This window comes from Carassius auratus, chromosome 47 (assembly GCF_003368295.1).
Source record: "Carassius auratus strain Wakin chromosome 47, ASM336829v1, whole genome shotgun sequence".
NCBI classification, from domain to species: Eukaryota; Metazoa; Chordata; class Actinopteri; order Cypriniformes; family Cyprinidae; genus Carassius; species Carassius auratus.
Window position 1 is genome coordinate 10,543,082 of NC_039289.1, and position 20,885 is coordinate 10,563,966.

General features: G+C 38.2%; 1 long non-coding RNA gene across 1 annotated transcript in view; it reads left to right on the forward strand.

Moving 5' to 3' along the window:
• The first annotated feature begins 5,421 nt into the window (after positions 1-5,421).
• Positions 5,422-20,885, forward strand: part of LOC113065104 (uncharacterized) — a 32,550-nt gene continuing 17,086 nt past the window's right edge. The window contains exon 1 of the long non-coding RNA XR_003278933.1: positions 5,422-5,647. This is a non-coding gene — a long non-coding RNA (uncharacterized LOC113065104). The remainder of the gene's footprint in view (positions 5,648-20,885) is intronic.

Below are 20,885 nucleotides of genomic sequence, written 5' to 3' on the forward strand. Positions count from 1 at the left end.
GCCAAATCCAGTTTAAAAAAATAACCAAAAAATTCAAAAAGCTGGTCAGCAGAAGGAAGAATGACGTGCTCCAAAATTTATTGGTAAACCGGTGCAGTGACTTCTGGTTTTCAAAAAACACAATAGACCAACATCAGCAGATGACCTTGCACCCCAAATCATCAGCATGTGGTACTTAACACTGGACTTCAAACAACTTGGGCTAGGAGCTTCTCCACCTTTCCTCCACCAACCTCAGACCTTGGTTTCCAAATGAAATTCAAAACTTGCTCCCATCTAAAATGAGGACTTTGGACCACTGGGCAACAGTCCAGTTCTTCTACTTAGCCCAGGTAAGACACCTCTGACATTTGTCTGTGGTTCAACAAGAGAAATGACAACTATGGCTAAATTCCTTAACGTCTTTATGCCCTGACCCCAGTTTCAGTCCATTCCTTGTGTAGTTCAATCAAATTCTTGAATCTATCTTGCTTGACAAACCTCATAAGGCTGCGGTTCTCAGTTAGTTGTGCATATTTTTCTTCCACACTTTTTCACTCAGCTTACTGTTAACATGCTTGGATACATCACTCTGTGAACTGCCAGCTTCTTTGGCATTGAATGTTTTAGGCTTACCCTCCTTGTGAAGGATGTCAATGATTGCCTTCTGAACAACCGTTAGATCACCAGTCTTCAAACTGCGAGACCATTTTGAAGGTTCTGTTTTGTCTATTTAGCTGATTGGCATGTCACCATATACTAATTTGAGTGGATTGGTAGGTTTTTGTTAAATTGTAAGCCAAAATCATCACAATTAAAATAACCAAAGACTTAAACCACTTCAGTCTGTGTGCGTTGAATTTAATACACAAGTTTCACAATTTGAGTTGAATTACTGAAATGAACTTTTCCACTACATTTTATTTGAGATGCACCTGTACTCTTAGTATGGCAATGGGTGTGCATGTTGCAACCAAGAATAGTCTTTTTGAATTTTGCCATCAACTGGATAAGTGTTCATAAAATGCTCCTAAATCGAAACTTCAGAACATGTGGCTAGGGTTGGGTATTTTTTTTTTTTTTTTTTTTTTTTTTTTTTTTTTTTTATTGAATCAATTCCGAGTCTGATTCTGCTAACTGATTTCATTTCTTATCAATTCCCAGTTTAAATTCCGAAGTTGTAAAAAAAAAAAAAAAAATTTGACCTGTGTGATCATTTAACAGATTTATTAAAAAGTTTGCAAACAAAAATATTAATGTGCAGGGTTTTGAAAATAATGTTCAGATTTTATACTTGACCAGATTTTAGCACCAACTTAACATTAGGTCTGAGTAGTAAAGTTTTATGCAGTATATGGTAATGGTGGCAATTTTTGACTGATATATTAGCCTATAATTTGCAAATCGTAAACTAAGGCTACTATAATGAAACTTAAATTGGTGGTTACTGTAGCTTTACTACAAACAGCATAATTAAGGTTACTATAATGAGAGAAGTACATTTATGAAAACTGATTTTACTGCAAATACCATAGTTAAACTAGTTACTATAGTAAAAGCATGGTTAATTTTCCAAAGAGCTTTAACGGGTTAACACACACATAGGAGTTCACATAGAATAAAAACTAGACATTCTTTGTCATGTAAATCAAGGTGTAGGTCATTTTTATTTACCTTTTTCCAATCATTATCCATAATCTTTGATTGTAGAACTCAACCTACTAAAGGTATCACATTAAGGTTGTCTCTTTAAAATCAATGTGGTGAACTAACACACTATAAATGTGCTTTTCCATCTTATCTTATCGTATTTGCCTTTTTCGTGCACACTGTTTAATGGGGAAGGTCTCGAGGTTGCCAGATCTGCATAAGAAAATATACAGACAAACATCGATTCCAAGCTATATGGAAAACTGCAGGCTTCGAAATACTCTAAGACTTCGCAACAATGGAAGGTCCTGACAGATTGCAGGCTGGATTTTCGCAGAATAAAAGGTTCAGTGAACCTGAAAATGCACACACTGGAAAATCTCCTACACATAACAACTTGGAGGATTGTGATATAAAAGAAGCGGAGTAAAAAGTATTCTGTCTTTCAAATGTAGCGAAGTTGAAATAACATTTTTCCAGAAAAAATAATACTCAAGTGGAGTACAGATACTCAAAAAGTATAATTAAATACAGTACTCAAATGTACTTTTTTTAACTGTCCACCTCTGCTTAAATTGGAGAAAATAAACAGGACAGAAACAAATACCTGAATTCACTGCAAGTGCAACATAATGCATTTTTGTTACATAGAAATGCACTCAACAAGCATTTTGATTTTGAGCTAGAAATTTTGAGAAAATTTACTGCTATTGTGTCATTTCCTCACCCCCAGCCTATATGACTGACTTTCTTCCGTGGAACATGATGTTTTCAGAATGTAGGATTTAAAAACGATGGCAGCACTGGTTGGAACGGTGAGCCCTTTTGACTGTGAGACACAATTGTGGGAGTAATACAGTGAGATGCTGGAATTTTTCTTTCAAGTAAACGAGATTACCGACGCTGACAAAAATAAATTAGTGCTATTAAGTGGGGTAGGTTCAGCCACTTATAGTTTGTTGAGAAGTTTGCTGTGTCCCATGACTCCTGGAGAGAAAACATATGGGGAGTTGATAAACGTGCTCAAAGCCCATTACAATCCAAAGCCAAGTGAAATCATGCAAAGATTAAAGTTTAATTCACGAGAGACTGTTGCTGACTATATGGCTGAATTGAAAAAAAATTGGCACAACATTGTGAGTATGGGGCCACGCTTTCGCAAATATTGCTTGACAGACTTGTGTGTGGAGTGAATGATGACAGGATGCAGAGACAGCTATTGATGGAAGAGGACTTAAACTTTGTGGAAGGACTTAATATCTGTCAGGCAATGGAGTTGGCAAACAATCAATACAATTTACAGTGCATCTTAAAACCTACCTAAAGTGGTCCCTATCACACAAACGTTAAAGGATTAATGGCATGGAAGTGGAGTTTGAAGTTTGAAGGATGTGGTGTCACAATCTTCAGCAGGGGTAAATACTCCTGTAAACCCTGAACCCCAGCCACGATTCTATAAGCCTCGACGTTTACCTTTCATAGTAAAACCCCTGGTGGAGGCAGAGCTTCAAAGTCTGGTGGAATAGAAAATTATAGAACCAGTAAATTTTTCAGAATGGGCAGCACCCATTGTACCTGTGAGGAAGCCAAATGGCTCCATTCGAATTTGTGAGGATTATAAACTCACAGTCAACAGAGCATCCAATGCTGAACAATATCCTATTCCTAAAGTGGATGATTTGTTTTCACAGTTAGCTGGAGGGCAGAATTCCTCAAAGCTGGACATGAGTCATGCGTATCAGGAGATCATGCTTGAACCAGGTGCAAAGAAATTTGTCAGGATCAATACGCACAAAGGACTGTACACTTATTGTAGGCTACCATTTGGTGTAGCGTCGAGCTCAGCCATCTTCCAACGCACCATGGAAGGAATCTTGCAAAACATGCCACACGTCTCGGTTTATTTTGGCCTTAGCAGACTGCCTTTAACAGAGACAGGAGTAGAGACTCCAGCGGAGGAAGAAAGAGTGCTCCTACTGGAAGAAAATGATGTGCCCCTTGTCAAAGCAGAACAAGTTAGGAAATGGACAAAGATGCAGTTTTAGCTCGAGTGCAAGTGTATGTGGAGAAGAATCCACATTGATTATGCTGGTCCATGGTTAGGGAGAATGTTTTTGATCGTAGTGGATGCCTACTCTAAATGGCTAGACGTGTACCCGGTAAATAATCTACCTCTACAGTAACCATTCGATGCCTGAGACAAAGTTGTAGCCAACATGGGATACCTGAAATTGTGGTGTCGGATAATGGCAGTTGTTTCACAAGTAGAGAGTTCCAAGAGTTCATGACCCGAATTGGCATCTAACACATCAACACAGCACCGTATCATGCAGCTTCTAATGGACTGGCTGCACAGGCGGTGCAAACGTTCAAAAGTCTAATGAAGAAGAGCACAGGAGATCCCATTGAGACAAAGCTGGCTAGTGCACTGTTCAGTTACAGGATCACACCACAGTCGACTACTGGGAAATCTCCTGCAGAACTGTTGTGTGGAATAAAACTAAAGTCTACCTTGGATCTCATCCACCCGGTCAAATACAGCAAAAACAGATGAAGCAAAAAAATTACCATGATTGACATGCCGAAAAGAGACATGCTGACTGAAGGTGGCCAAGTGTACACTAAGAACTTTGGTTCAGGGCCTATCTGGATTCCTGGGACATTCCAGAAACAGATGGGACCGTTGTCTTGTACTGTTGCACTTGGAAATGGTCAGGTAGTTCGTCGGCACATAGATCAAGTGAGGAACAGGCATGTTGTGCCTGCAGAGGAAACTTTGGCGTTGGAGGAAACATCTATGGAAGAGGAGGAGGAGTTAACATCAATTCAATAAGATCAGAAACTCCTGTTGTGAAAGGTCATTTAGAGTTAAGGAGGTCGACGAGACAGAAGAAGACTAGAAGAAGAGTAATTTACTGGACTATGAATAGTTAGAAGTGAGTTCCCCTTCCACAGGGCAAGAATGCGTCCTGGAACTCACTGGGACGGAGGTAGTCCACCCAAAGTCCCTAGTTTATATTGTAAATGCACAAATGTTGTGGTTTTGTGTTGTTCCCTTATATATATTTATATATAGTAAAACTGGGTAAAATGTACAATAGTTGTAAAACGTGTGGTATATTGTAAAGAGTAATGTAGATACTTATTTGAAGCTAGTGTTATCTGGGGAAAGGGGATGTAGTAAATGGGATGCATTTGACAGTTGACAGGAAGCAAGTTGTCCAGTAGAGTGCGGCATGGGTTCACTTATGTTACCTTTTCTCCTGATGAGTCTTGTTCCGGGGTTAGTAGGTCTTCTGCTATGACGGTGTCAAGATGCGTTGTCCGAAATAAATATCTGTTAATAAAGTTTAAGTTAATTATCTCTATGTCTCCACATTTGTGATCCATCAAAGGATATTACAGTGACAGAACTAAAATTGTCTTTTAGGTTCACACTCATGCAGTCATGGCCCAAACAGTTCACACTCACGACATTCATTGCATGTTATAGTCAAGCACGCTGTAATGTGATGTAATACCATTCACGACCACTAGAGAGAAGCATCGGCTAACAATGCCTCCTCATTTCCTATGAGGAATGAATTTGTCTCTGAATTTGTCTTACGATAATGTGTCTGAAGTTAATGGTCAACATGAATATTAATTAAATGCTACATGGACCAAACGGACGTTTAGATTTTTCAATAGAATGTCAATAAATACATTATTTATTATAAATAATATAAATAAAATAACAATGTAAGATCTTGTGCCGATTCCGATTGCAGGTGCAGCGATGATTTCCTGCCATAAAGTGCGCGTCCCTGTGCTGCCGCAGATTGGGATCATACCCGGATCAGCTGACGCCATTGAGCTCGGTGGGTGACGTCAATCACTCTTATGATGTCATCTGCGTAGCGCTGCTGACCTCACGCGCGCTTCACCGCAACTACACTGAACTACGGTTCAAAACGCTCGTGCTCTCCGGGCTGAAACTGCGCATGGACTGAATAAAAGTACCAGAGTCCCCTTGCAGGTGAGCGGCTTTTAATGCCATTTGATAGATTGCACAGGGTTGTCTGTGGCTGGGTTTAATCGAAACGCATGCCTTCAGCAGCAGCAGCAGCACAGCGATGCGTTTATGACGCTCGTTTGAAGTGATGGAGGCGCTGCTGGTGCCTTTGAAGTTCCAGTGCGTCCCGCCCTGCGCTGCGCTCAAGCTCCTGCGGTTGTTACAGAGCTTCTGTCACGGTTAAGTGATAAATAATAATAACTGTGTGTCTGATGCTGTAGATAAATCAGAGGAGTGAATATGCATGGCATGCTAGTGTTAGTCAGGTAAAACAGACACCGATGCATAAATTTTTAGTATATATAGGCCTAATTGTAAATAAATTCATTTTAAGCAAAATAAATAATAATAATAACAATACAATAAATATATAATTTAATATATTTTGAAAATAAGATAATTATACATTACATTAAAAAGTATCTGTGTGTGTGTGTGTGTGTAATCAGTATTTATATACAATTATGAATACATTTGATAATCTTTGATTATTATTTTTTTTTTTATTAAATATATGATGTAATGTATTTTAATGCATGAAAGAACTAGATTAAGACCTTCTGATGCATAGTCAAAAGTCAAATATGCATGTATTGCAAACTGTCCTTGCATTTTGATGATTCTTGCAACCTCTAATTAGACATCCTGATTCATAAATGATCATAATTAAGTCAAGCTTGTACTTGAGATGTAAAATCAAAGATTATTTTGTCTGCAGGGCAAGGCGTGTATGTGCATTAAAGCCTCTTATGAGCTTTTAATGTAATTTAAGCCTGAACTTGCTCTCTGTTCATATTCAGGCTACTGAAAATGTTCAATGTTCAAAATGTTCATTTTATTTATTTATTTAAAAAATAGTTTTGAGTGTTTGTCTCGGTTTTTAAACCTAGTAAGCCACCTACTGTACCTACTAATCATTTTTGGCAATTATAGGCATGTTTTGTGATCATTATGCCAAGAAATGTAGTGTGTAGTAAGGATGTAATCAAATATTCAAATCTGTGCTTCATATTACATTATGAGATGATTTTATGCAACAAAACTACAAATTATGTAGTTTTGTTGCATAGTTTTTGTTGTAATTATGTACAAATTATGTTGACATATGTACTCATGTGACACATGTAATGATTCCCAGTTCAATTCAATTCGAATGTAACTGAAACTGACCAGTTGATCAGTTTAGCCAGGGACAAATTTGTTGGGCTTTGAACAATACAATGTCTAATTGAGTCTTGTTCCAACTAGGGCTGTAGCTATCGAATATTTTAGTAATCGAGTATTCTACCAAAAATTCCATCGATTAATTGAGTAATAGGATAAAATTTGTTTTTGCTTAATTAAAGTGCAATATTAATTATGAAAGAGAAAATAAGACTCCTGGGTCTCTTAAAATTAACAAAATATTTTTTAAATGCATAGAATGCAATGCATACATAAAAAAATAATAATTTAATTATTACCCATTGTTTCTCTGTCTGTACTTGTACTGTGAACAATGACAATAAAGTTGAAAGATGAATTAAGTGCATTTAAGTGCCATTCGGTTGGGGTTTTAAATAAAGCATTTTCTGAGATGCACATTAAACACATAAAACATTCATTTAATTTATCTTTTAATTATTGAAAATTAAGCAAACTTAACTTTTTGGTAAACAAAGGGGATTTACTATTAAAAATAAAACATGGAAGAAATTTTGTGTGATTAAACCTTACAAAAAATAATGTTTGATTTTTGTTTGACTGCTCTGTGTATGTGATGTGATGCTAGTTTTACTCAAATCAAACGGTCAAATGCTCATGAAGTGACTGTCAGAGCAGCTCTGGAGATGTTGTTCATGTGTTCACGTCTTTATTTAGTGAGACAGCAGACGCTGCAATCACCGCGAGTGTCTGTAATAAAAGAAGTCGCGCTTCTGCTCCATTCATTAACAGAGACACGCAGAACATGCAGGATTCATATTTAAATAGACTGTTCCGGCTTAATATTTACAGATATTAGTCCATATCGTGATTTGATGTAAGTGCAATGACCTATTTTTTATTAATTCATTCAAAATTTGGCAAATTTCCTGCCATTCCGTGTTAAACTGTGAATTCCGTTTTTATGACTGGATTCCCTCCGTGTTTTCTGCATCACAGAAATCATAGGGCCCTAGTTGTGGTATGCCAGCTCTATCTTGCAATAGACACACACCACGACTTTCTCTTTACGTTTGCCCGCGCCCTCAAATCAAAACACTGCTGACTCCATGCAGTATGCGATTTCTGACGCAGGGCTTGTGTCTCCTTCAGCTTTGTGGGTGATGCGTTGTGTCACAAAAAAAGAATTATTGCAAAAGAAAATGACGTGAGATTTAAAAGATTGAGGCAGAGGAATTTGCCTCAATCATTTTTTTGTAATTGAGTTACTCGAGGAATCGGTTCAGCCCTAGTTCCAACTGCTAGTCTCACCAGTGACTTAAGTCCTCTTCGGACTGTAATTGTTTTTCAGTGGGATTTTCACCATTTACAGGGGGTAGTTGGTAGTTTTAATGATGCCCAAATCCAGGATGTCTGTGTTTTTCTTTTAGGGCTATATTATTTTTCATTTGTAGGCTGCCCACAACTACAAAAATATTCTGGTCGACTAGTAGTCATGTGACTGACTACGTAAGACATGCAGTTCTGGGTTGGTTGGATTAGAAACTCAGACATCCACCGTAAATGTATCTTAATCCAAAAGCATGTGTTTAACCACTGAGAAGCTATGGAAATTTTTTACAGACCTCCCCAGGAGAAACAATTATCATCCGAATAGGGCTTTCAATGCTGTTTTGTGAACATAGTCAGTTCGTGAAAGTCATATTTACGTGAATTGTACATTATGGATTGCGCAGTCAATGTGTTCATTGTGTAAATACACAGTTTTCTGCTAAAATTGACAATTTTTAATCAATGTCACATATTTTTATCTTTATAGATTTTGAGTTCTCAAGTCATTTTTATAATTTTGCCTTGCTCTGCGGGTTTCCCTGCTGAAAAAAACAGCATATGCTGATTAGGTATGTTTTGACGCTAGGATGCTGGTTTATACTGGTCTTTTGCCAGCAAATGACCAGCATAAACCAGCAAAAGGAACAACATAAACCAGCAAATGACCAGCATAAACCAGCAAAGGACCACTATAAACCAACAAAAGGACAAGCATAAACCAGCAAAGGTCCAGCATAAACCAACAAAGGACCAGCATAAACCAGCAAAGGATCAGCATGAACCAACAAAAGGACAAGCATAAACCAGCAAAGGTCCAGCATAAACCAACAAAGGACCAGCATAAACCAGCAAAGGATCAGCATAAACCAACAAAATGAACCAGCAAAGGACCAGCATAAACCAACAAAAGGACCAGCATAAACCAGCAAAAGGACCAGCATAAACCAACAAAAGGACCAGCATAAACCAGCAAAAGGACCAGTATAAACCAACAAAAGGACCAGCATAACCAGCAAAGGACCAACATAAACCAACAAAAGGACCAGTATATCCAGCAAAGGATCAGCATAAACCAACAAAAGGACCAGCATAAACTAACAAAAGGACCAGCATAAACCAACAAAAGGACCAGCATGAACCAACAAAAGGACCAGCATAGACCAGCATAAACCAGCAAAAGGACCAGCTTTAACCAGCAAAGGATCACCATTAACCAGCAAAGGACCAGCATAAACCAGCAAAAGGACCAGTATATAAAAAGCAAAGGACCAGCATTAACCAGCAAAGGGCCAGCATAAACCAACAAAAGGACCAGCATAAACCAGCAAAAGGACCAGCATTAACCAGCAAAGGACCAGCATAAATCAGCAAAAGGACCAGCATAAACCAACAAAAGGACCAGCAAAGGACCAGCATAAACCAACAAAAGGACCAGCAAAGGACCAGCATAAACCAACAAAAGGACCAGCATAAACCATAAAAGGACCAGCATAAACCAGCAAAAGGACCAGCATTAACCAGCAAAAGGACCAGCATTAACCAGCAAAGGACCGCCATTAACCAGCAAAAGACCAGCATAAACCAACAAAAGGACCAGCATAAACCAGCAAAAGGACCAGCATATAAAAAGCAAAGGACCTGCATTAACCATCAAAGGCCAGCATAAACCAACAAAAGGACCAGCATAAAAAGCACAGGACCAGCATTAACCAGCAAAGGACCAGCATAAACCAGCAAAAGGACCAGCATAAACCAACCAAATGACTAGAATAAACCAGCAGAGGACCAGCATAAACCAGCATCCCAGCATCAAAACATACCAAAACAGAATATGCTGTTTTTGTTCCGCTTTTCTCACAGATTTTTCATAGAGAGTGCATGAATATTGCGGATGATCAGAGAAGAGGAAATTTCTTTCTGTTTTTCTTTCTTTGGCTTTGCTCCATCTGGCTGAGAATGCTTTCTGAAGTTAGATATGTATTGAAATGCATTTCGAGTATCTGCTATGCAGCCATGTGTAAAGATAAACAAATGTAACGTTTATCTTCTCGTCCTAGAAGCTCTGCAAACTATAGTCTATATAGTATTTCTGTGTGTGTGTGTGTGTGTGTGTCTGTGTGTGTGTGCTTGTCCTAACAGTGTGTGTCAGCACTCAAGTAAGTATGAAACCATTTGGAAAGCACCAATCTTTTATTTGAACCTGTCCAGCGGACAAGCATGACTTCATCATTACCTCAGTTCCTCATTAACGCTTATCAGAAACATATGAGCTCCACATGCTGACTCCGTTCTGCCATGGAAACTTTCCATTTTGTTTTGAGGATGTGTGGAGCGTGTGTGAGTGCTGGTGGTGGTGTTTTTACTGTGCAACTTACTCTCACTTTCTTTGGTCTTGCCGCTCCATACGAGTCCAATTTCAGGTTTGTTTCATCCTTTTTTCTTTTTCACTCTTTGCATGCGGCTCAGGGACTGAAAGGTTGCAAACGTAGCTAAGCACTTTTGTATGTAAATGTGTTTTATGCTGCCAATAAACTTGTCTAAATTAGGCATTTTACTAACTACACATTTTTTCAGATATAACAACTGACTAGTGGTTTTGAGTAAAACTGGCTAAAGTGTATCATGATAATTAAATTGCCACTGTAAATTGATTCAGTAAAAATGAAAAAATGTATAATCGGTATGGCGAAAAAGTGTTTGCGAAAGTGGACATTTCATTTTTATTTGTTCTTACCATACTGAACAAAAACAATGCCATTTTTGTGAAGTTTTTGAATGTTGTAGACTTAAAGCACTACAAACGCTATTGCAAATGCGTCTTTAACTACAAACTTTTTTTTTTGTCGACATATGGAACTGTCCTTAGGAAATGTCTCTTGATGTTTTTGACCCAAGAAAGGCCTTTTAAGAGATAAACTTTTCTTATTATCATTGGACGACCCCTTAAATGAGAGATTTAAAACCTGAAGTCCATTGGAAAAGAACATCTGCATTGACATACAAGATTCCTGTCGTCTACCAGTCAAACTCAAGATTTATAAACCCACAAAACGGGTGCACAGCAGCATAATGTGGTTTTAGACATATCCACAGATTGGTCTCTTGGGTTATTTGATTATAGATGAGCAAGATAAATGTGCAAGAATAAGTTTTGTAGTATAATTGGATGTGCTGGTGTGGCATGAGATACCATCATTGTCGGGAATGCTGTGTCTGTGGGATAAGGGTCAGAATAATCTCTTTAAACATGTGTGGGTGGAAACATGCCCCATAGAGATGGTTCTCACAGCCTGTAACACAACTCTGTCCCACTGCAGGAAGTGAGAGGAGGACAGACCCCATGAGACGCTTGGGATGTGACACTGAGGAACCCTTTCACAGACTTTGAATGGGCTTATGTCTTGCCTAAGAAATCTTTTTTCCATGTCCTCTTACACAGTTAAAGTCCTTTTGTTCCGAGAAATATGTTACAAGTTTCCTCAGTCAAGTTATGTTTCTGTCCTTGCTGAGGGCAAAGAGAGAAGCAAAAACTTTGCAACCAATCAGAATGTATTTAATGTTTAATTTACAGCTGTGCTAAGCATGATTTTGGAGAAAATCATGCAAAAACCAGCAAGAATACACAGTGTGATTCTATGAACTTAGCATTTCCCCTTTTAGCAAGCATAAGTTAGCAAGCTAACAGCCTAGCCTATTAGTGTAGCAGTGATTAAGAAAAGCTCTTTAGATTAACAAGAAGAAGATTGTGCTACATGTTTGCCATGGTTTTTCTCAGAAATTTCACCTAAATTTCAATTATAGATGTCATATAAACTGTTCTTTCTTGTCAGGTTTTATACTTTTAGTTTTTTTGAGGGAATGATGATTCCTTCTCTGGAGTGTCAGCCTGTGTTCCTCTGGTCCAGCTGCATTCCTGTGAGCAGAGAATCCATTTGCATTGATATTAGCAGCCTTTTCACCATGGTTACGAGGTCATACCCTGACCATGAGAGAGAGACAAAAACAGAGCGAACTGCCAAGAGCTGACTCAAATGAGTTTGAGACAAAAACGTTTGATGTCCCAGCCAGTTTTGTGCTTGGTGGGTCTGAGAGGCCAGACATCTTATGCAAGAGATTCAAATCGTACTGAATAAAATATATGCAACAGTGATTAAAATTTAAATTGTATGCGCTTCCAAACAAGAGTTTTTCCCGTGGCCAGTTTTCAATGTTTTGTAACTGTTGGACTTTGCTGGAGGTAATAGGATGTATGAAGCTGTGGTTTGTCAGTTGCCAGTGCAAACAGCTCAAATGTGGTTTGTGTGGGTAATAATGTTGTTCGCTGGTGTTTAGGGTGAGGCTTGACCCATGGGGTGTGTGTCTTTGTTGGGAACACATTAGTAAAAATGTTCCAGGTCAGGAGTTTAATGAAACCAATCACTGTCATTTCACATCTGCTGAAAGCAGCACAATCACTTCCAGATGTCACGTCTGGCTTGCTTTCTGCTTCAAAATGTGGACTAAAATATTACATCAGGACCCTGTGAACTAAAACATGACGTAATTATATTACGTATCATTATATTGTAATTAATTATTGTGTGCGTGTGGGTGTGTGTGGGTGTGTGTGTGTGTGTGTGAAAATTGAAAAAAAAATATTTTTTCATGATAAGTTTAAAATATTGGTGTCATTTTCACCTTGTCACCTTGTCAAATTGATTATTATAATATTTATGTTTTATCTGTTACTGTTAAAATGCATTGGTATTAGCATTTCTAGACATTCTGAACTCTCTTGGGGTTAGACAACACGTGTCAGGTCCTACTCATTGTCGAAATCATACTCTAGATTTAAAACTGTTGCATGGAATTGATGTTGATGGTGTAGAAATTATGCAGCCAAGCAATAATATCACAGCTCACTATCTAGTCTTGTGTAAACTTCATATAGCTGTAAATTCTACTCTTTGTTACAAGTAAAACACTTCTTTGTAAGTAATCTTCCTGATTTATCCAAATTCTTCAGTATATGTAACAAGCTTTGGACTCTCTGTTTTCTAGCATTTTACATACGGTTGCTCCTTTAGGAAGATTATGGAAAACAGTTTGACACCACGATATAATGAGCACACTTGCACCCTAAAGAGAGCAGCCCAGAAAATGGAGTGCAACTGGAGGAAAACAAAACTAGAGGTACAGGTATTTTGTGTTGCATGGTTGGAGAGTACCCTATCCTACAGAAATGCATTGAAAACTGCTATATCTGATTACTTTTTGTCTCTTTTAGAAGAAAACAAATATATCCCCAGTTATTTATTTAAAAAAGTGTCTAAATTTATAAAAGATAAAGCACAAACAGGTGTTAACGTTTCCCAACAGCGCAGCATTAACTTTATGAACTACTTTAATTTCAAGATCAATACTATTAGAGATAAAATTGTAACCATGTAGCCGTCAGCTACAGTATCACATGAGACAGTGCACTATAGACCCCCTGAGGAACAGTTCCACTCATTGGACAAGATTTGTATAAACTTTTTAAATCATCATTCTAAACCAACAACATTTATGTAAGACCCCATTCCATCTATGCTCCTAAAAGAGATGCTTCCAGAAGTCATAGATCCTCTTCTGACTATTATTGATTCTTCATTATCATTAGGATATGTACCCAAAACCTTCAAACTCACTATTATTAAGCCTCTCATTAAAAAAACACAACTTGACCCCAAATATCTAGTAGGCTTGCTGATGGTGAAACTGGTGTTTAAGCCGCAACACAGGGCATGTCACTTGCCCATCGCAGCACCGAACCCCACTGTCATTTAGATTTTTTATAGTAATAAAAACCATTTTGTTCAATAAAAGAACAGACACTACACTTAAAAACTGAATGCGGCTGCACAATGCAGCGTGACGAACGATAGACGCATCACAGATCAGATTTAATTTATTCAGAGAGTCAAGCTGACTGACAAGAAGAGTGAGAACGTGAAAAGCCTGTTGACTTTTGCCATTTATCTAAGGTGATTTTGGAAGTTTTTATAAACATTTGTTTCTTATTTAATTGGTTTCACATTGTTTGCTGTTTTTTACTTGATTTAAACTATGTGTAATTTATTTATTTCATTTGACATCAGGCTGTATGCCGTGCCTCCAAGCTTTCTAACGCCAGTTTCACACTGCAAGTGTGAGTGGTGCATGAGCAGGGAATGAGCGTAACTACAGCATCAATGCAGCTGCAGATGCATGAGAGTATTCACACTGGAAGCATTTGTACAGCGTCACAGCAGCAGCTCCAAAGTTACATATTTCTTTACAAAGACAACTATTAATTTGCTTTTAGAGGTTGATCAGTTATAAACTTGAATGTTTTGAAGTCTTGAAAGTTTGTTAACATGGGGATTCACTTTTAGGCTAAATGGTAAACAACAAAAACTGCTCCTATCAGTGAATGAAGAGGTATCATATTGATCACAAGTGCAGTATGGAGTACCTCAAGGCTCAGTACTAGGGCCTTTACTTTTCACACTTTACATGTTACCCATGGGAGATATCATCAGGAAACACAGTGTTAGCTGAAGACACTCGATCTATTTTACTTCACGGCCCGGCGAAACATACCTTATTGAAAAATTTACAGAATGCATAGTCGATTATATATATATAAAAAAAACAGGACATGTAATTATTACTGCTAAATTCTGAAGAAAAAAAACAGAGTTGCTAATTATCAGACCTAAAACATCTTCATGTAGGCTATTAACCTAGAACACTGTCTAACATTTGATGGCTGGGTTTTTTTGTGTTGGTGTATATTTGATCAAATAAATGCAGCCTTGGTAAGCATGAGAAACTTATTTCAAAAACTTAAAAAAAACAAAATAGTAGAATGTGAAGAACATTCATTATTTGAGCTGGTTATATTATGGTCGCCCTGACCCTGTCAAACACAAGGCCTTTTCCACATTCTGAAGTCACATTGTGATCTGTTTCTTTAATAGAGACAAACATAAACATGTCGAGACTCAATGTAGCTCCGTACAATTGTTTTACATTGCTTCCAGTGGACCACAGGCCTTAGTTGTGGTTTAAAAGCAACACTCAGTATTCATAAAATCCCCAGGGGGTCAGTTTGTCCGAGATTAAAACATTCCACTTTTGTGAATCCCACTGCCATGAAAACAAAGACAACCAGCCATTCTTTTCTTCACTGATAGATTGTAAGTGTTTGTTTAATTTAACATGTCAGATTCCTAACACTGTGCTTCTCTGTAAGGTTTAAATCACACGCTCAGCAAAACTTGAGTTTTTAAATTGCAGTCAGTTTAGGGGAAGTGGTCTTGAACTCTCATGGGTGAGGTTGGTTTACAGCCCAGTGTGGTTTGGGGTTAGATTAATATGTACAGTGTTTATTCAAACTCTTTTCTGAAGACATCCTCCTTAAAGCCTAACTTCTTTTGACAACATAATTTAAGGTGTGCATCACCAATCTAATCCAAATCTTTGCTCAATTTGTCATTGAATCATCTGGAACTCTTGCACTTAAGTTATTGTTTCAGCTTTTTTGTCTTCTCTCACGGTTGAGTACACAAACCTGAGTGCATGTGTGCTAATGAAGATATATACATGCTGGCAGCTGTACAATCCTCCCTCCGGCCAAAACAGCTCAGCTTTCCCAAGAATGTACTAGAGAGCACATCTTCAGGTGCGGGTTTACCCTGAAGTTATACACGTGTATATATAGTGTGAGTTTATGTATGTCTGTGAATCAATGCAGTTGTAAGTGTGTTGGTTTTATAGCACTTACTGCAAAACAGCATTTATTGCTGTTTTTTTCCATGGTGTGTATGCAAAGAAATTAGAAAATGGTCCAGTAAGGCATTTTTCGTAAAAAAAAAAAAAAAAAAAACATCATAATATCTGATCAGTATGCTGCTACGAATGTCTTGTTTAATAAGATTGTGTGTGTGTGACTCTGAACGTGACTCTGAGGGTGGTGTGTGGCATCCTGCCCACAAAGGAAATGTGCTCTATAACACAGATTGCGAAAAAAAAAGAAAAAGAAAAAATAATAATCTAAATATAACTACTCATCTGCCTGAGCTGACACACCCTACCCATAGTTCATTTTGTCAAGTGATTGAATCACGGCTCTATACTCACAAACAAGGTCCAAAGTTACTTTTTGCCACATAGTGAGTGAACTGAGAAAGTATAACACAACTTTATTTTGAGCCTTTTTAAAATTGAAAATATTTTTGTTGCCATGAAAATGTAATTATATTACCATTTATTTTTGCTTATGTACTGGTGATGAACTCAGTATGTCACTGGCATTATGGGGACTTTTCCATTGAGGGGAAATTGATGCCAAAATTCATTAAATAACTTCAATTCTGGAACATTGGGAGAGTCTGTTCCATAGAGTTCTGATTCAAATCCTTGGAGTTGACTCTTGATGGTCCAGATTCATTACATCAGTCGCTTAATATTACAAACACCAGGGGCATTATTCACAGAGATTTTTTATCTTGCCACTAGGAGGCCTCCTTAGTTAGTTAATTAGTTAGACCTCTTTGGTTACAGTAACTAGAGCTAGTTCTTAGCTAGGAGTTAAAGAGTTAGGCAGGGTTGACCTCATTGTTGTGGATGGTTTTGGTGACCACATGGATTTCACTTTTGAGTCACTCTACGTAGGTATATCGAAGGACTTAGGAGGACAACTAATCTGTCCTAGGTTAACATTCCTATTGGTTGATGGGAATCTGAGCTAGGAATGGCATTTCACAAGCTCATTCTCTTCACTCTGATGATGATTGTACTGTTACAGTGAGTATTTAGGTATGTGTTAATGACAGATAGGATCGAGTTTACTACTGTGGGCTGTAATAAGAGTGCTAAAGCCTTTTGAAGGTGATGGGACTGCCAAATTATGGATGGACGTCCAAGCTCGTTCCAAATGCATGCAATTCCCTTCTATTACTGGAGCTTGACTGTGTACATCAGGGATCACATTCCTCACAGACACTAGCTGCACTGTTCAGAATCAGATATCTGATAAACACAACCAGCTTTGTGTTGCCATTGAGTGACATGTAGCCTACAATCTGCACTCAACAAACTTAACAAACAAACGCTGATATTTGAGCACAGTCCTTTGGTTCCAAGCTGTCTGTGAAAGTTTTTGGATAAGAAGTGTGGCTATTTTTATCTAGCTCATTGCATCAAATTAACAGTAGAGTAACAGCAGAATTTGGCCTGTGGTCACGTGGTAATGGGTGATGCAGGTTTGTGTGTCTGATCTAGTAAAATGTATGACATATTTTTGATATGTTGCTGTCTGTCAGTCTCTCACAGATATGGCAAGATATATATATATATATATACACAAATATAATGTGCCCTTAGTATTGAGTTGCACCACATTTTTTTTCTTTTTTGCCAATTGACTATGGTAATCTATAATTTATATTCATGTAAAAGGTGCATCCCCTTAATTATATGCATAATTTTAATATGTTGACTAAAAAAAAAAAGGCTATCATGTTGTTGACCCATAAGATGGAATATGGGTGAGGCTAGTGCAAGTCTAATGGGGAAGGATATTGCAGTTTGTTCTTGTAGCACTGTTTACAGGGCAGGGCTGCGGTTTATCTGTGGTTAACACTTGCGTTATGTTGTCCTAATTTTGCTGGTGTTGCTAAACTGGACATAACACTGAAAGATTAAAAAAGCAAATGGAGGACAGCATTCTTGCATAATGACTTGAGGTCTAAATGTACACTCTTTTCCACCAGCTCTTTGCTACTTACAGGCCATTTCCAGGATGAGCAATTTATTCAAGGACGAGGCAGTGGTTTACTCATAAAAATGACCATGAAAGTACATGGCACAGCAGGATCTGTCTGCCTGAGATTGTATTTTATTGACGTTTATAGTAGTAGATGTTCCTTGTGTTTTCCCTGCTTTTATTTTGCAGTCATAGTTTTCTGTAAAATGCAACACCAGCGTCATGTTTATGTGTTATCACAGGAAAAATAACTAGTTTCACTCTCGCTCAAGACTGTTAAAGCTGGCCAACAAACCCCAAAGGCGTTTGGTGTCGAGCCACAATCTCTATGTGACACTCAGTTCTTGAAACCAACTGACATCTATCAAACCTTCACGGGTTGCCGTGCTAGTTTAGCATTGGCATTTTGACAGCAAGCACAAATTTGACCCCCTCCCTAAGTAAAGCTGATATCTTTGTGTCAGGAGTCTCCTACTGTTGTTTGCCTTAAATGCGTAAACCTTTTTAACTCCTGTACTAAAAATGTAGCTTTTTGGAAGCTTGGCTCAAATTCCATTGTTCAGATCAAGGTCTTGTGGTTGCCTTTAGGACAGTCCTGTTGCGTCTTTGAGTTTAAAGGCTGATTTATTTTTCTGAGTCGGACCTCGGCCGTAGCCCTTACACTGTAGCCTGATGTGCACCTCTCCAAAAACTGAACAGCGTATCGATTCTACACTGGCGGCAAGCGCTGTGATTGGTCCACTAGAACCCCTCCCTACCTCCGTATTTACTTGAGTTTTGTGTGTGTTTATGTGCACTATAATATATTTTAATGTTGCACCTTCTAATATGAAATAAAAAAAGCAAATAACAAGTGTTTTATCATTTATTATACTACATCAGTAGTTGTCCGTGACAAACAATGATGATCTGCCATGAGACAAGTCCAAGACTGAGAGACTGCCATCTTCTCCTGTTCCGTTATCGTCTCCTTTTGAAGTTTTAAATAATGATTTGATATTTATTTGCCACTGTCACGGCCATAATGATTCTCTGACGAGCTTCTTCTTCTTCGGCTTTTGTCGAGGTACTGCAGGTTACACCAACAATATGCCTATGGACACTGCTGACTAGTGGTTTGCATGTGTACTGCACATAGACGCGCACAACGGCGCAGAAGTATAAATAAAAAACTGATGCAAAGCCTACGGCATAAAGGCTGCGGCATAGGTCCAATGCAGAAGTATAAATCAGTATAAACCTTAAGGCACCTTGTAATGTGTTTTTGGAGATGTTAAGTAACAAGCTAAACTTCAGAATGTTCCTTACAATGGCTTCGGAAAACGTGAAATGTTATTTGGTGAAATATAGAACACAAGCCATATCGACAAATTGTATGGTGTTTGGTAAGAATTATAGTTGCTAGCTGTTACAGCTTTAAACATAAAAAAATAAATATTTAATTTATGCTGTATTGGTAGTGAAGTATTGCCTCAGAAAGTATTGCAAAACAAATCCTTACATATACTCTGGTTTGACGCACATGGTTCACTGTGAGATAGCCAAGCCCTGCAGGTCTCAGGCTTATCAAAGCACAGCTCCAAACTCATATCAGAGTTTCCACTGAGGAAGTGTGGCCATGAAAACAGATACCAGGGATGGGGAAAGCAACTGTGAAACTGCAGATACAAGGTAACTATTTCTAAAAGCTAACAGTTGCTCCTAATTCAGTGCAGTCAAGCTAGTCGTCAGTTAGTGACATTAAAATACTAGATAACATTAATTTAGTACTGTAAAATAAATCTAATTCCCCAATGTTTAGATGAGCAAAAGAGGACATTTTAAAAAGGCTAGCAGTTTAGCGTTTTGTTATGCTATACCTCTACATAATGGGAAAAGGTATTAAAGCAACTATTATATAGCTACTGTTTTGTGAAAACAGCTGAACTATTGTCTCACTGCTGGGGTGTGCATATGCATAAGTTAGCAGTGATTTGCTTTTAGCTAGGTGCTTCCTAAAAGTGCTATAAACCTTTTTGTGTTTATGTTGTGAGTATGTGTTCGAGTGACAGAGATGCAGTCCACTGCAGAGGCAGGAAAGCATTCCGTTTCCTCTTCCTATCCTTGATTAAGTTGACAGGAAGTGCTATTTTTCTTTTTGACAGATGGTCTTCTAGGTCAAAAAGCTGACACAACAGGCTTTGAAGAAAGACAACAATGATGATGTCGCTTTCTTGAATTTGTCTTTTGTCATTGGATGTTTGTAGGTCACCCCATATGATTATATGGAGCTGTCTTTGTGATGGCTCTTTTCATGGAGGAAGGGGAAACAAGTGACCCTGTGATGTCACAAGATGGAATTCTGTGATGATGGCAGTGGACCGGATGGATCTGGTCAATGGCCTGTGTCACACAAACCTTGCAGAATTGACGAGAACAACTTAGCTGTAAAAAAGGACTGATGTTCTCTCTAGTGACCAGTACATTGAATCTTGTCCAGTTGTTTTAAGAGTATTAAAAATGGTCAAAACACTTTGAAACCCTAACAGTTTGTTCTATTCCATTGCATTCCATCCAATTGTTCTGAAACTTCTCTTGCACTTCAGCTAGGACTGGGTTGTTCAATCCTCGTCCTAGAGGCCAGCGTCCTGCAGAGTTCAGCTCCAGCTTGTTCCAACATTCGGGGCTGGAAGACTTTATTACCTTGGTTCAGGTGTATTTAATCAGGTTGGAGCTATACTCTGCTGTACAGTTGCCCTCCATTATCAGAATTGGACACCCTAAGTTGAATTCTACCACTTCTTCTTCTTGGGAACAGTGCTAAAAGTTGGACATTTCAATTGTAAAGCTTGGAGCAGACTGATCTGCATTGAGAAGCACCATTTGACACCATTCTAAAGACGGTGGCAACTAAGATGACATTCTGTTGGTTATTTTCCTAGTTGCAGGATGGAATGTAGCACAACTAGAATGGTT